Source organism: Lagopus muta, chromosome Z (assembly GCF_023343835.1).
Source record: "Lagopus muta isolate bLagMut1 chromosome Z, bLagMut1 primary, whole genome shotgun sequence".
Lineage (NCBI taxonomy): Eukaryota > Metazoa > Chordata > Aves > Galliformes > Phasianidae > Lagopus > Lagopus muta.
The window spans coordinates 60,293,056-60,304,175 of NC_064472.1; the positions used below are offsets into that span (position 1 = coordinate 60,293,056).

The 11,120-nt window shown below is 39.4% G+C and overlaps 1 long non-coding RNA gene across 1 annotated transcript; it reads left to right on the top strand.

Moving 5' to 3' along the window:
• Nucleotides 1–6,863: 6,863 nt before the first annotated feature.
• Nucleotides 6,864–10,255, top strand: LOC125687170 (uncharacterized). The gene is made up of 2 exons (XR_007373992.1): nucleotides 6,864–6,958; nucleotides 8,459–10,255. It is a non-coding gene; the product is annotated as an uncharacterized LOC125687170 (long non-coding RNA).
• The last annotated feature ends 865 nt before the right edge of the window (nucleotides 10,256–11,120 follow it).

An 11,120-nucleotide genomic window follows, 5' to 3' on the forward strand; every position in this document is an offset into this window, starting at 1 on the left:
CTCCCAAAGTACAGGAAGGAAGACCTCTGCCTTGGTCTGAGGGCCCTTCTCCAGCTGTGTGAGATGTTCTCAAGGCTGGTGAAAGGGAGAGGGGTGCCCACATTGCTGCATACCTTGTGGGTGTCTTGATGGGATTTTGGGTGCTGGGAGGTTGGTGTTTGTGTCTGCAGCAAGGGTGATGAGAGGACTGAATTAGCATGGTCTCTCAAAGTTTATATATCACTTGGAAGTAGAAAACTTCTACTGGGCTTGGACAGCATTCATCTCTGATGTAGCTGCTGGAGAGTATGAGTAAGAGTATAACTAGTTCAGAAGGGGGATAAGAGCATTTTACAGGCAGATGTTCAAATGATCTTCCAGTGACATAAGGAACCGTGATGTTTCTTTAAATCTACAGGTAGTAATTTCAACTGAGGGTATGGCTTAAATATTTTATTGTTTTGTACTTAACAAATCTTCTATGTTTTCTTCTATGTTTTGAATTTTTAATTCAATAGCTTTTTGTTACTGTTGTTGCTGTTGTTCATTTTTTCTTTTACTGCAGGTCTCATTTCATTAATTGTTCAGCATAAATACAAGACAACCAGCACGACTTCACCAAGGGCAAGTCATTCCTGAACAACCTGTTGGCCTTCTATGATGGTGTACCTGCATCAACAGACAAGGGAAGAACCACTGATATCCTCTACCTGGACTTCTGTAAGACCTTTGATGTGGTTCCTCATAACATTGTTCTTTCCAAATTGGAAAGGTATAGATTTGAGATGAGGAATTTTTTGGAAGATCATACACAGAGAGTGGTGGTCAATGGCTCAATGTCCAGATGGAGATCAGTAACAAATGGTGTCCCTCGGGGTCAGTACTGGGACCAATGCTCTTTAATATCTTCATCAATGACATTGATGGTGGATCAAGTGCACCCTCAGCAAGTCTGAGGATGACTCCAAGCTATGTGTTGCAGTTGACGTACCTGAGGAACAATATGTCATACAGAGAAACCTAGGCAGGCTTGAGCAGTGTGCCCAACAGAAGTTCATGAAGTTCAACAAACCTAAGTGCAATCTCTTGCAACTGGGTTGAGGCAACGCCCACTATCAATACAACCTGGTTCTGTGCTTCTGTTTTTTTGTAACATAAATGTAAGGATGAAGCACAGCCCTGATGAAAAGGACTTGGGGATACTGGTGGATGGCAACATGGACATGAGCCAGCCGTGCGCCCTCACAGCCCAGAAAGCCAAACATATCCTGGGCTGACTCAAAAGAAGTATGGCCAGCAGGGCAAGGGAGGTGATTCTGTCCCTCTATTCTGTGCTAGTGAGACCTCACCTGGAGTACTGCATCCAGATGTGGAGTCCTCAGTACAGGAGAGACGTGGACCTATTGGAGCACATCCAGATGAGGGCCACAAAAAATTATGCAAAGGATGGAACATCCCTTCTATGAGGACAGGCTGAGAGAGTTGGTGCTGTTCAGCCTTGAGAAGAGAAGACTCCGGATAGACCTGGTAGTGTCCTTCAGTACCTAAGGGGGGTCTATAAGAAGGAAGGTGACAGACTCTTCAACAGGGTCTCTTGTGACAGGACAAAAGGAAACGATTTCAAACTAAAAGAGGGGAGTTTTAGATTGGACATAAGGAAGAGCTTTTTTACAGTCAGGGTGATGAGGCACTGGCACAAGTTGCCCAGAGATGACGTGGAAGCCCTCTCCTTGAAGGCATTGAAGGTGAGGCTGGACAGGGCTCTGAGCATCTTGTTGAGCTGTAGGTGTCTCTGTTGATTGCTGGAGGGTTGGACTAGATGATCTTTAAAGGTCCCTTCCAACTCAAAGAATTCAATTCCCCCCCCCCACCCCCCACCACCAGAATTGTTTTTTCTTGTTTGGTGAAACATAAGCTTCAGTGAATATCTCTGGCACTGCTGAATTCTACTGAATACCTATGCTGTATTTATTTGATTTTAAAAGTTGTGGTGGGAAAAGAGATTATTTTACTGATTACATGTCTTCTAGATATTAATATTCTACAAGATGAAGGAACATTTTCCTGTTATGGCATTTGGTGCCAATGCCATTCCCACACATCTCTTCATTGATTCAAAACAGTTGTGTGATATTGTATTCCGAGTCTTAGCCATACAATCTGAGTTTAGAAACATGGAGCTAAAACAAGGTTGGCCTCATTTTCATTGTTCCAACAGCATGAAAAGGACTGTAAATTGTGAATGAGAAAATTTCACTTTCATCTCTTTGACACAGACAAAATTTGTTAGGAAACTTAATTTATAAAGAAGTAGTATAAGTAGCTTATATACGCTGTTCCATTTCCTGCTGACTGTTCAAAGTCACAAGTTCCACCAGTGCTTTACTGAAAGACTGTGCATACTTGGATAAAGCCTATTCAGTAAGTGAACATCTCCCAGCATGGTTTCTCAATGACCATGATTTGTGCTGAACGACAAATGAGCTATTTCATTAAGCTTGTTGTCAGTGATCTTCTGATGAAATGGTAACGGTAATTATTGCTAATGCAGCATATCACGTTGATACTTGGTAGGGCCACAGTCTGTTAAGTGGCCGAAGGATTACCTTAGTCTTCAGCTGTATTTGGGAAAGAAAGGAAGAAAAAAAAAAAAAGGAAAAAAAAAAAAGGAAGGAAAATCTAAAAGAATTCTTTTTGGCTTCTGAAAGATCTTGAATATTTGAGAATGTTGAGGATGCAGAGATTTCTGTACTGATACTTTCAGGAAAGAATGAACTCTTGTATAACCAATGAATGTACAGATGTCATAGTTATGATATATACTGGAGAGTTTGGCTATACAGTTATTATACCAAAACAGAGTAGATAGAATGCTCACCCATATCCTGGGCTCTCTATGAAACTCCAGAAGAGGGGATCTCCAGAAGAGATCCTTCCCTGCTGGTAGTCAGCTCTTAAATGCATCCAGAGTGGTGCAGCCAGGCTCCACCCCTTCCGGCAGCACAGGAGAATTGCCTTCACCTATGCTCCCGTGGTTGACTCAGTGCTCGCCTCAGGTGATCAATCAGAGATTCAGGTTGTGACTCAGCAGTTCCCATACAACTCTAAAGTAGCACATGCTGAAAAAGCATTTGTGTATGCATCAAAGTTCCATGAAGGTACAAACAGAGCACAGCCAAGATTGTGCAGAGATTGTGCACCCCTTATTGAGGTGGAACTCACTGACTGTAGCACTGGGGCTGCTGCTGCTGCCAAGGGGAGAGTACGTGTACAGCAATGTGTGCTTGGGCAACTGCAGTCCTCCTGATCAGAAAATTCATAGGACACTTGGCCAGAAAACATATATCACCTGTCCACCTTTCTTCTCTTCCTCCCTCTCTTTCCCTTTCAAAGCCTATCTTTCTTTCATTTCTTTTTCCTTCCTTCCTCCCTCCCTCCTTCCCTCCCTCCCTCCCTCTGTCCTTCTCTCCCTTCTTGGGGCCAACTTTGTGATGCTGGGTTGCATAAATCCCATGGGGAGATGTGCTGTGGGCTCACTCAAGGATGTGGATGTGCCTGGCATTCACCTGCTTGAAATAAAAAATAAACACAGGAAAAGAAAATAAAGAAAAAAATACATTGAGTTGAACAAAATCAAAACATTTTTTGCCCAACTGGGTACTTTCGTTTGAAGAATAACTACAGATGAGTAAGGTAAGCCTGTAGAGATAGTCTTCAGGACAGCTGTACGTTCCTTGGAAACAAAGATTTTCAGGCATGTTTGTAAAGCTTTTGGAGTCAGCCTTCACTCTGCAAAGTCCATCCAGAGACACCTAGGAGGGGATGACTCACAAGAAGAATCACTGACACTTACTTCACTGGCAGCTCTAAGGATAGGAGAGAACAGCACAATTCAACTGTGTTGGATGAAACAGAATATTTTTATATCCTATTATAGGTGAGAAAGTATGACAAGCTTGTAGAAAGCTGCCCAGAGAATCTCTGCAGGCTGTATTTTGCCATGCAGCTCCACTGAAGTAAATAGTGAGTTTGAAGACAGGAGAGATCTGACGTGTGTGAGAGTGTCTGAGCATCACTGGCTGATGTTCCAAAGCACAGGGCAACCTCTGGTCTCCAGAGGGAATGAGGAAGCAGTTCTTCTGACCCATGGATGCATTTTTCTCTTTACCACTAAATGTTGATTTCTCTGTGATCTGTAAGAGGCTTAATAACTAACTCTTAATAATTTTATTTTTCATCAAGCCTTACATTCAGAAGAGAGGAAGCCATTCCTTGGAAAGGAAAATCTGAAATGCTGCTCACACTGCTTCACCCACCTGTACTCTCCAGTCTCCTTCATCACACTGCAGGGAGAGTTCCTAGCATTAAATGGTTCATTAAGTGGGAGATATGGGCTCCCTTCCAGTGAAAAGAGAGGACATACAGTACCAAGCAAATCCAGTATTTTTTGTGTAGACAAGGTCTAGGTGACATGTTACAGGGGAAATAAAATACAGTGCAACTCATTTAAGACATTCTGCTCACCAGAAATTGAGGTTTTGAAAAACTCTCAAGCAACTTAGTACACCTGCAAAATAATATGAATCTTTTCTCTGTGTTCAAAACTAGGGCGAATTATACCCATGTGTATACTGAAAAGTCTTTGCAGGTGGGTGTGCTAGTTCAGCTTTTGACTGCTGAATCTTGGATACTGAATTAATGGTTTTGAGATTTAGTAACTCACAGCTGTAGTTTTCTTATCTTTCACACCGTTTTACCTTGTGAAGCAGAAGCAACCAGGCAGCAGAATTTAAAACAAGCTCACGCAGGATGTTACTGTTTGTTGTACCTCATTTTGCCAAAAAGGCAACTAAAATGAAAATCACTAATTTCCTAAAGAATAAAACATGCACTAGTAAAATAATAAAAATAACAAAAATACCAATAAATTGTTAATCAATTTCTGTCAATCTCAAATCAAGTAATGCTGTTACTCCTAAAATATATGACCCTCTCATATTTTCTGTGTGTGTTTCACAGTATTTACCAGAAAACTCTTGTGCAAAAACTTGGTTGAGCAGTAAGGAATTATACAATGACTGCTGCAACATAGTTTTTGTTAGTTATATTAATTGCTGTTTAACATTTATGAAATGTGGGATGCATAGCTTTTCTGTCCACCTTTCCCAGTGTAATTTTTTTTCCCTTTTTTGATTAATCCGTGTATATTCCCTGCACAATGTCCACATACTAGGTAGCAACGAGTATAAAACCCATCTTGAGGTACTGGATTATTTCCTACCATTTAAAATTCACTCCTTTCATGTTTTCTTGTCGCTTTAGATCTCCTACTGTTCAGCTGCAGTGCCTGCTAACAGTGAAACCATCTGTTTCCTGACTTGAAGTACAGTCGCAAGTAAAGGAAGCTTTTGCACATTGCCAATGCCATCATGGCATACACACTCCTGCCCTGGTGCAGGCTCTGGAAGACATCTGTTTCACATGCAGTTTGCCTCTGTGCCATCCATTTGGTTATATTTGAGATTTGTATGCATTACCAGTATAGCTCACATGCTGGAAACAACACTCATGTCAGCCTTCATAAAAGAATTGAATCTGAAATGCTGAGATGTGGCAGCTTCACTTCAAAAGTATGTATATATATCTGTATGCCTTTTATATGAAGTTTTTGCTCCCAGTTTTCTAGGAAGGAATACCTTTATCTTTTACTTCATTAAATTTCCTTCCTACTTATCTGTCTATACACACTTCTTGAATCCCTAAAAACATGTGCCATTGTAATAATTCAGTCTGATTCATGGCTTTATGGTTTCTTTCCTTTCAAACTTTTCTGTTCATTTGGTTTAGTGAGAAGTACTGGTGGTAGGAGGACAGTTGGACTAGATAATCTGAGAGGTCTTTTCCAAACTTAATATTCTATGATTGCATGATTCTATGTGTGACTGGCATATATGTATTTCATTTGATTTATATTATTCAGGGTTAATACAGTCCTGAAGCCTTTTGCTGATCTGATCAGAATATGCTGAGTTTCTCCCTTTTTACCTGCATTTGTATGTAGTTTTGTACAATACAGTGCTGAATGAAAGCCTATGATGTCACCGTTTGGCCACTGCTCTCTTTTGAGTATCTTTATTATGCATTTCCCAGGGAAACTTCACTAACTTGCATCTCCGCATGAGAATCAAATGGCTGAATGCTCTTCACTGCTGAGTAAATGAACTGATATAACTAAAGAAAAGGAAAGATAAAGGATCATAAAATGCACTTCATCTAACTGAGTTTTGCATCTGTATTCTTCCAGTGTATGGTAGGATGGGACATGGATTTCAGAAAATACAATAGAAATAACAGTTGTAGTAGTACACTGTGGCTTCCACTGTTCAGTCTTTCCTAAGAGCTGGAGAGAGATGGCCATGTCTCCTGTGGAGCATAAAATGTATCTGAGCAAACCTCGGCTACTGGTAAGATTCAGCTGTGCAGAAGCCTGACTCAAGGATCACTTGAAAAGGGAAAGAAATGTATCTGATTCTTTTTCTTTTTAAAAAATAATATATAAAGGAGGTCTAATGGAAACTTTTAAAAGAAAATGTTTCTTTTTGGACTTTATTTAGGCTACAAATTCAAAATTCAGGCCTATCTTAACTCATATTAGATAACTCCTTTTTAGCTGGAAAATTCATAGCACTGTCATATAAGAAGTACCAGTGGTGCCTGATTATTTGACAGAAAGAGTTATCTCTACTACACTGTTTAACATTTTTTCTTTGCTTGGCTTTTTTGCTAACAGTTACTGAAGGTGAGTGCATTAGAAACACCTGGGTGTAGCAATGATCTTTGTTAAGATTGACCACTTTCTGCCCTTTTAAGTTTTGTGTCCTGCTAACAAACTGAAACCTCTTTCCAGGAGAGCCAGAGAGGCTGAAGCTTTTTGCTTCTCTATGTGGGTTGAGGATGAAAGAGACGAATGAGAAGTAAGGTAAAAGGCAGCTTTTTTTCCACACACTGTGTTTTAGAAAAGTCATTTCTGATGCAGAGTAGCTTGAAAAGAACAAGGTGTTAGTATTCATTCAAATGTAAAACAGTGTATTTTTAATTTCCAGTGAATATTTCTCCAAAGAAAATTGAGAATAAGATGGAGAATACAGTAAAACTATGTTTGTTGCAGTTCTGATATTCAGATAGTGAGACAGACTTAACTCAGGGAACTGTTCTATGTGTTTTCAGTAGTGGCTTTTTCCAGTAAAACTGTCAGTTTTATAACACAGTCATGATTTCAAAACACAGCAATGCAATATTCTGGCTGAAATCAAAGACAGACTACGTATTTTATGTCTGTATGTTTTCAAGCCTTAACAGTAGAGCTGCTTGTTAGTCTTTTTTTAGAACTTTGGAAATGAAACCATGCTAATGATGTCAGAAAGAAAAAAGAGTGATGCCTCAGGAAAAGCCAGTTTCTTTAGTTTCTTTCTAAAGAAAAATGGAGTTCTTTCCAATAGCCAGTTTTCAGTTCCACTGCAGATTTCTGGTGTGGATGCAGGATGATCCTAGCAGCTAAGATGGATCAGTGCAGGAGTATGCCTGGCACTTAAACAACAATATTTTTATTTGTATTATTAGATTTCTCCCACTAATAGACAAATCAATTATCGTTTATATAAAGTTACTATGTCTAATCACTCACAGTAGTCTAACATGATGATTATCTAAGATCCCTGAAGCAATCATTCTACCTTCATTCTCAGATTGAAATGACTAATGTGCGTTTGTAAGTATGGGATAAATTAATAATTTTTCTCCTAGTAAAAGACCTTGATGTATTGCTTTTCTTTTGGGCTGGATGTGATTTATTCAAAAGGAAGCTTCATCCTACAAAGAGCAAACAGCTGTTCGGGTGATGAAACTGCTATATGTATACAGAGTGTTTTGATAGCCAGCCTCTTGATTCTAGAGGTGAGATATGTACTTTCCAGAGGCAGTGAGTATCAAATTTCTGATTCATTCTCCAAGCAATCATTTTTAGATAATGCAATGACCTAACTAAAAGGTTCAGCCTTTGGGGCATGAGTGGCAATGAGGCCAGTTTCACACGGCATTTAGGTATTAATCTAGTATATTAGCAGTCATTTTCCTGGTCAAATGAGAAGATTGCACAACGACAGTTTGAGGCCTGAACCAGGGAGACCGATACTATTTTTAAATTCTCTGGGAGGATGCTGCAGTTGCGAACGTGCCACCTGAGTCTTTTGAAACTTGTGTGGGAATACATTGGCTTAAGTCTGTAAGTTCATTTCTGGCCCTAACGAGGGAGGACGTTTCAAGTCTCTATACAGCACTGAGCTGCGGGAGGCCACAAAGGACATATCTGTGTCCGCTGGGTGAGAGACTGAGTGTGGTGCTGATGAACAGAACTGTATGTTAAAATATCAGGCAGTCCTTGTGCCTGCTGCTTAATGACTGATATTTTTCTCCTGTGTAGCACTTTCCAAATGAAGAGTGGGAGTGGGCCACTGCCCTAATTGTGGCACGTGTGAGCTGGCTGTGAGATTGCCCTCCCCAGACCCTGCTTCCAAAGGCTTGGAAATGAGCAGCACTTGCAGTCACAGTGATGTGGATCTTGGTATCAGACTGAGGATTATTCTCATGTATTTTTCAAACCTCAAACATGCTCTTCCCTGTCAGAGATGTTTGCTTTTTCATTAGCTTATACAAAATACCTTGTGACAGTTAAAACAAACATCCATTTAAAGCTTTTAAACAGTACTTTTTCTATCCTACTAAATCATTCAGAAATTTAATTACATTTCATCACTGGCCCAAATATGCAACACTTCTTATCTAGCTGCTATAACCCAACAAGAGAGAGCTGAGATTTTGAAAAGAAGCAGTGAAAAGAAGTCACATGCAGCTGAAGTAGATATGTGTTCTTGGATGGAAACAGTGTAATATTTTTCATCCTGGTCTTAAGAAGCAATGGTTCGAGTTTATTCAGAATGGAAGATTCTCTTCTCCAAGCTGCGCAGACAAGAAGACCTTTAGTGTGTGGAGAGAGACTGTGACATTAACCTGCAAGTGTGCCTAACTTGTGTCTAGGACTAAGAAGGGAGCTTACACAGGGACTTTCTCACTGAAGGTACAGTCACTTTCTGAACAGAAATTTAAGTGGAAGTATTATAAACTCCAGCTGCTTGCAGATATCACAGAAAGCTACAGCAAAGTTTAAAGATCTATTCAAAGAGATTCTTGCTGCTCCACCAGAGGAAGATAAAAAGAAGGAAAAGCACAATTCAGCTTGAGACAAAAAATCTTGAAGATTGTTATACCTTGAATTGGATGGCATTTACGTACACTTTCTTGGCTAGAAGAATTCAGATGGAAAGGAATGTTTTTAACATTATAGAAAGATTCTGAAGTGCAGCCACAAAGACAGAAGCAGAACGGCATTTAAGTGACATGCACTGAGAAGAGAAAAAAGAGCTTCTGCTTAGGGGTGTGTGTGTGCAAAGCCGAAGTTACATGCCTCCACAGTTCATGTATGAAGTTAACAAGGGGTTACTGAAGAACACACTTAAGATGCTAAAGAGCATGGGACACCTGTTATCTAGGAGATGCGTGTGCCTTCACAAGAGATAAATTAAAATCCTCAAAAACTCTGTAGCTGAAGCAAAGCAATTGCATTTATATGTCATTTACCCTGAAAAAATATCACAAATGCTGATTGTTATTTGACCTTCATTGGTCTGTTTGACTAATCAGTGGGGAAGCAACTGATTGAAAAGATAATGTCACATGTTGTAGGAATGGAAAATCTTTTGTTTCTTCGTTTGTTTACAACAGGGTATTCCTTTATGGATGAGCTTCAGTAAGTTGCAATTCCATGTTCATCTGTGTCTGAGAAGTGTCAGAAGATTGTCTCTGACTTTTTGAGAGAATGTGTTGCTTTTTAAGAGACTAGAAAAATGCAAACATTCTTCACTGTGGAACGGTGCGTGTGGATCATAATGGAAATAAAACCTGTTGTTCAGAAGCCTATGGCTATCTCAGCACTAAATTTGAACAGTGTTGAAGGATTTCTGTGAATGATGGTCAATCCACAGTTCTGCTATGGATTTGATATGTTTCTTTTACTGAGCTACAACTGTAGATTACTGATGACATTGCAACTGTAATTTTTATGAATGAATGTACAAAATATAGATAGCAGAAAATGTATTATGGTGTCATGGTAAGCTGGCTGGCATGTAAACAAACAAACAACAAAAAAAAAACCAGAAAATTTCAGCACACACAGTTGCGTAGCAAGAACTGTAGTGTTGGATATGGTTTTCATTTAAAAATTGCTATAAAATGAAATAAGAAAGTGGAATATCATCTGGGTCATTCCTAAAACTGGGTAGGTGAAATAATTAGGGTTTTGGAGGAGATAGTGAGGACAAACGTGTCTTCTGCAACAGAGAAACTTCATAGAAAAGTGCATATTAGTCATCTGATTAACATGCTGAAATACACAGAAATCTGATCTCAAGTCCTAGCCTGATATTCCCGGAGATATGAAGCATGCCTGTGGTAACTCAAATTTTATGTAAGCCTGAGAGTTTTGTGAATGAAAGAATGGTTAAGTGTCCCTTTTCTCTACAAATATTTACAATTGTATTAATACCACTATACCTACAATGTTGCTGAATAGTTTGAGAACAGTTTTTGTCTAGAACATATTTTGTATATTTTATATTTTGTACTAACCAGGGCACATTTATTGCTGTTCATGCTTGCCACAGTGGTGACAACAAGGGTACACCATCTGGAAGAAACCATGGTGAGGAAGTTTGAGCTGACTGACATCTTTTTATTAATGAAATAATTGCTTATTATAGCAGACTGAAAAAAATTATGGAAGAGTTGATATATCTGAAATAAATAGCACTGATGAAGCTTTCGCTTCTGTAAAAACAAAGAAGCTCCAAGTCTGTGGCAAGTATATGCCTTACATTTAATACATTGAACACAGACAATTGATGCTTTCCAAATACAGACTGCCAAGTGCACAAAGAGCAAAGTTTAGTCAAAGTTCATCCTCAGGTCATGCACTTAGAGCAGCAATCAATCTGGAAAACCTCTCAATAACCTCCACATACTTCCAG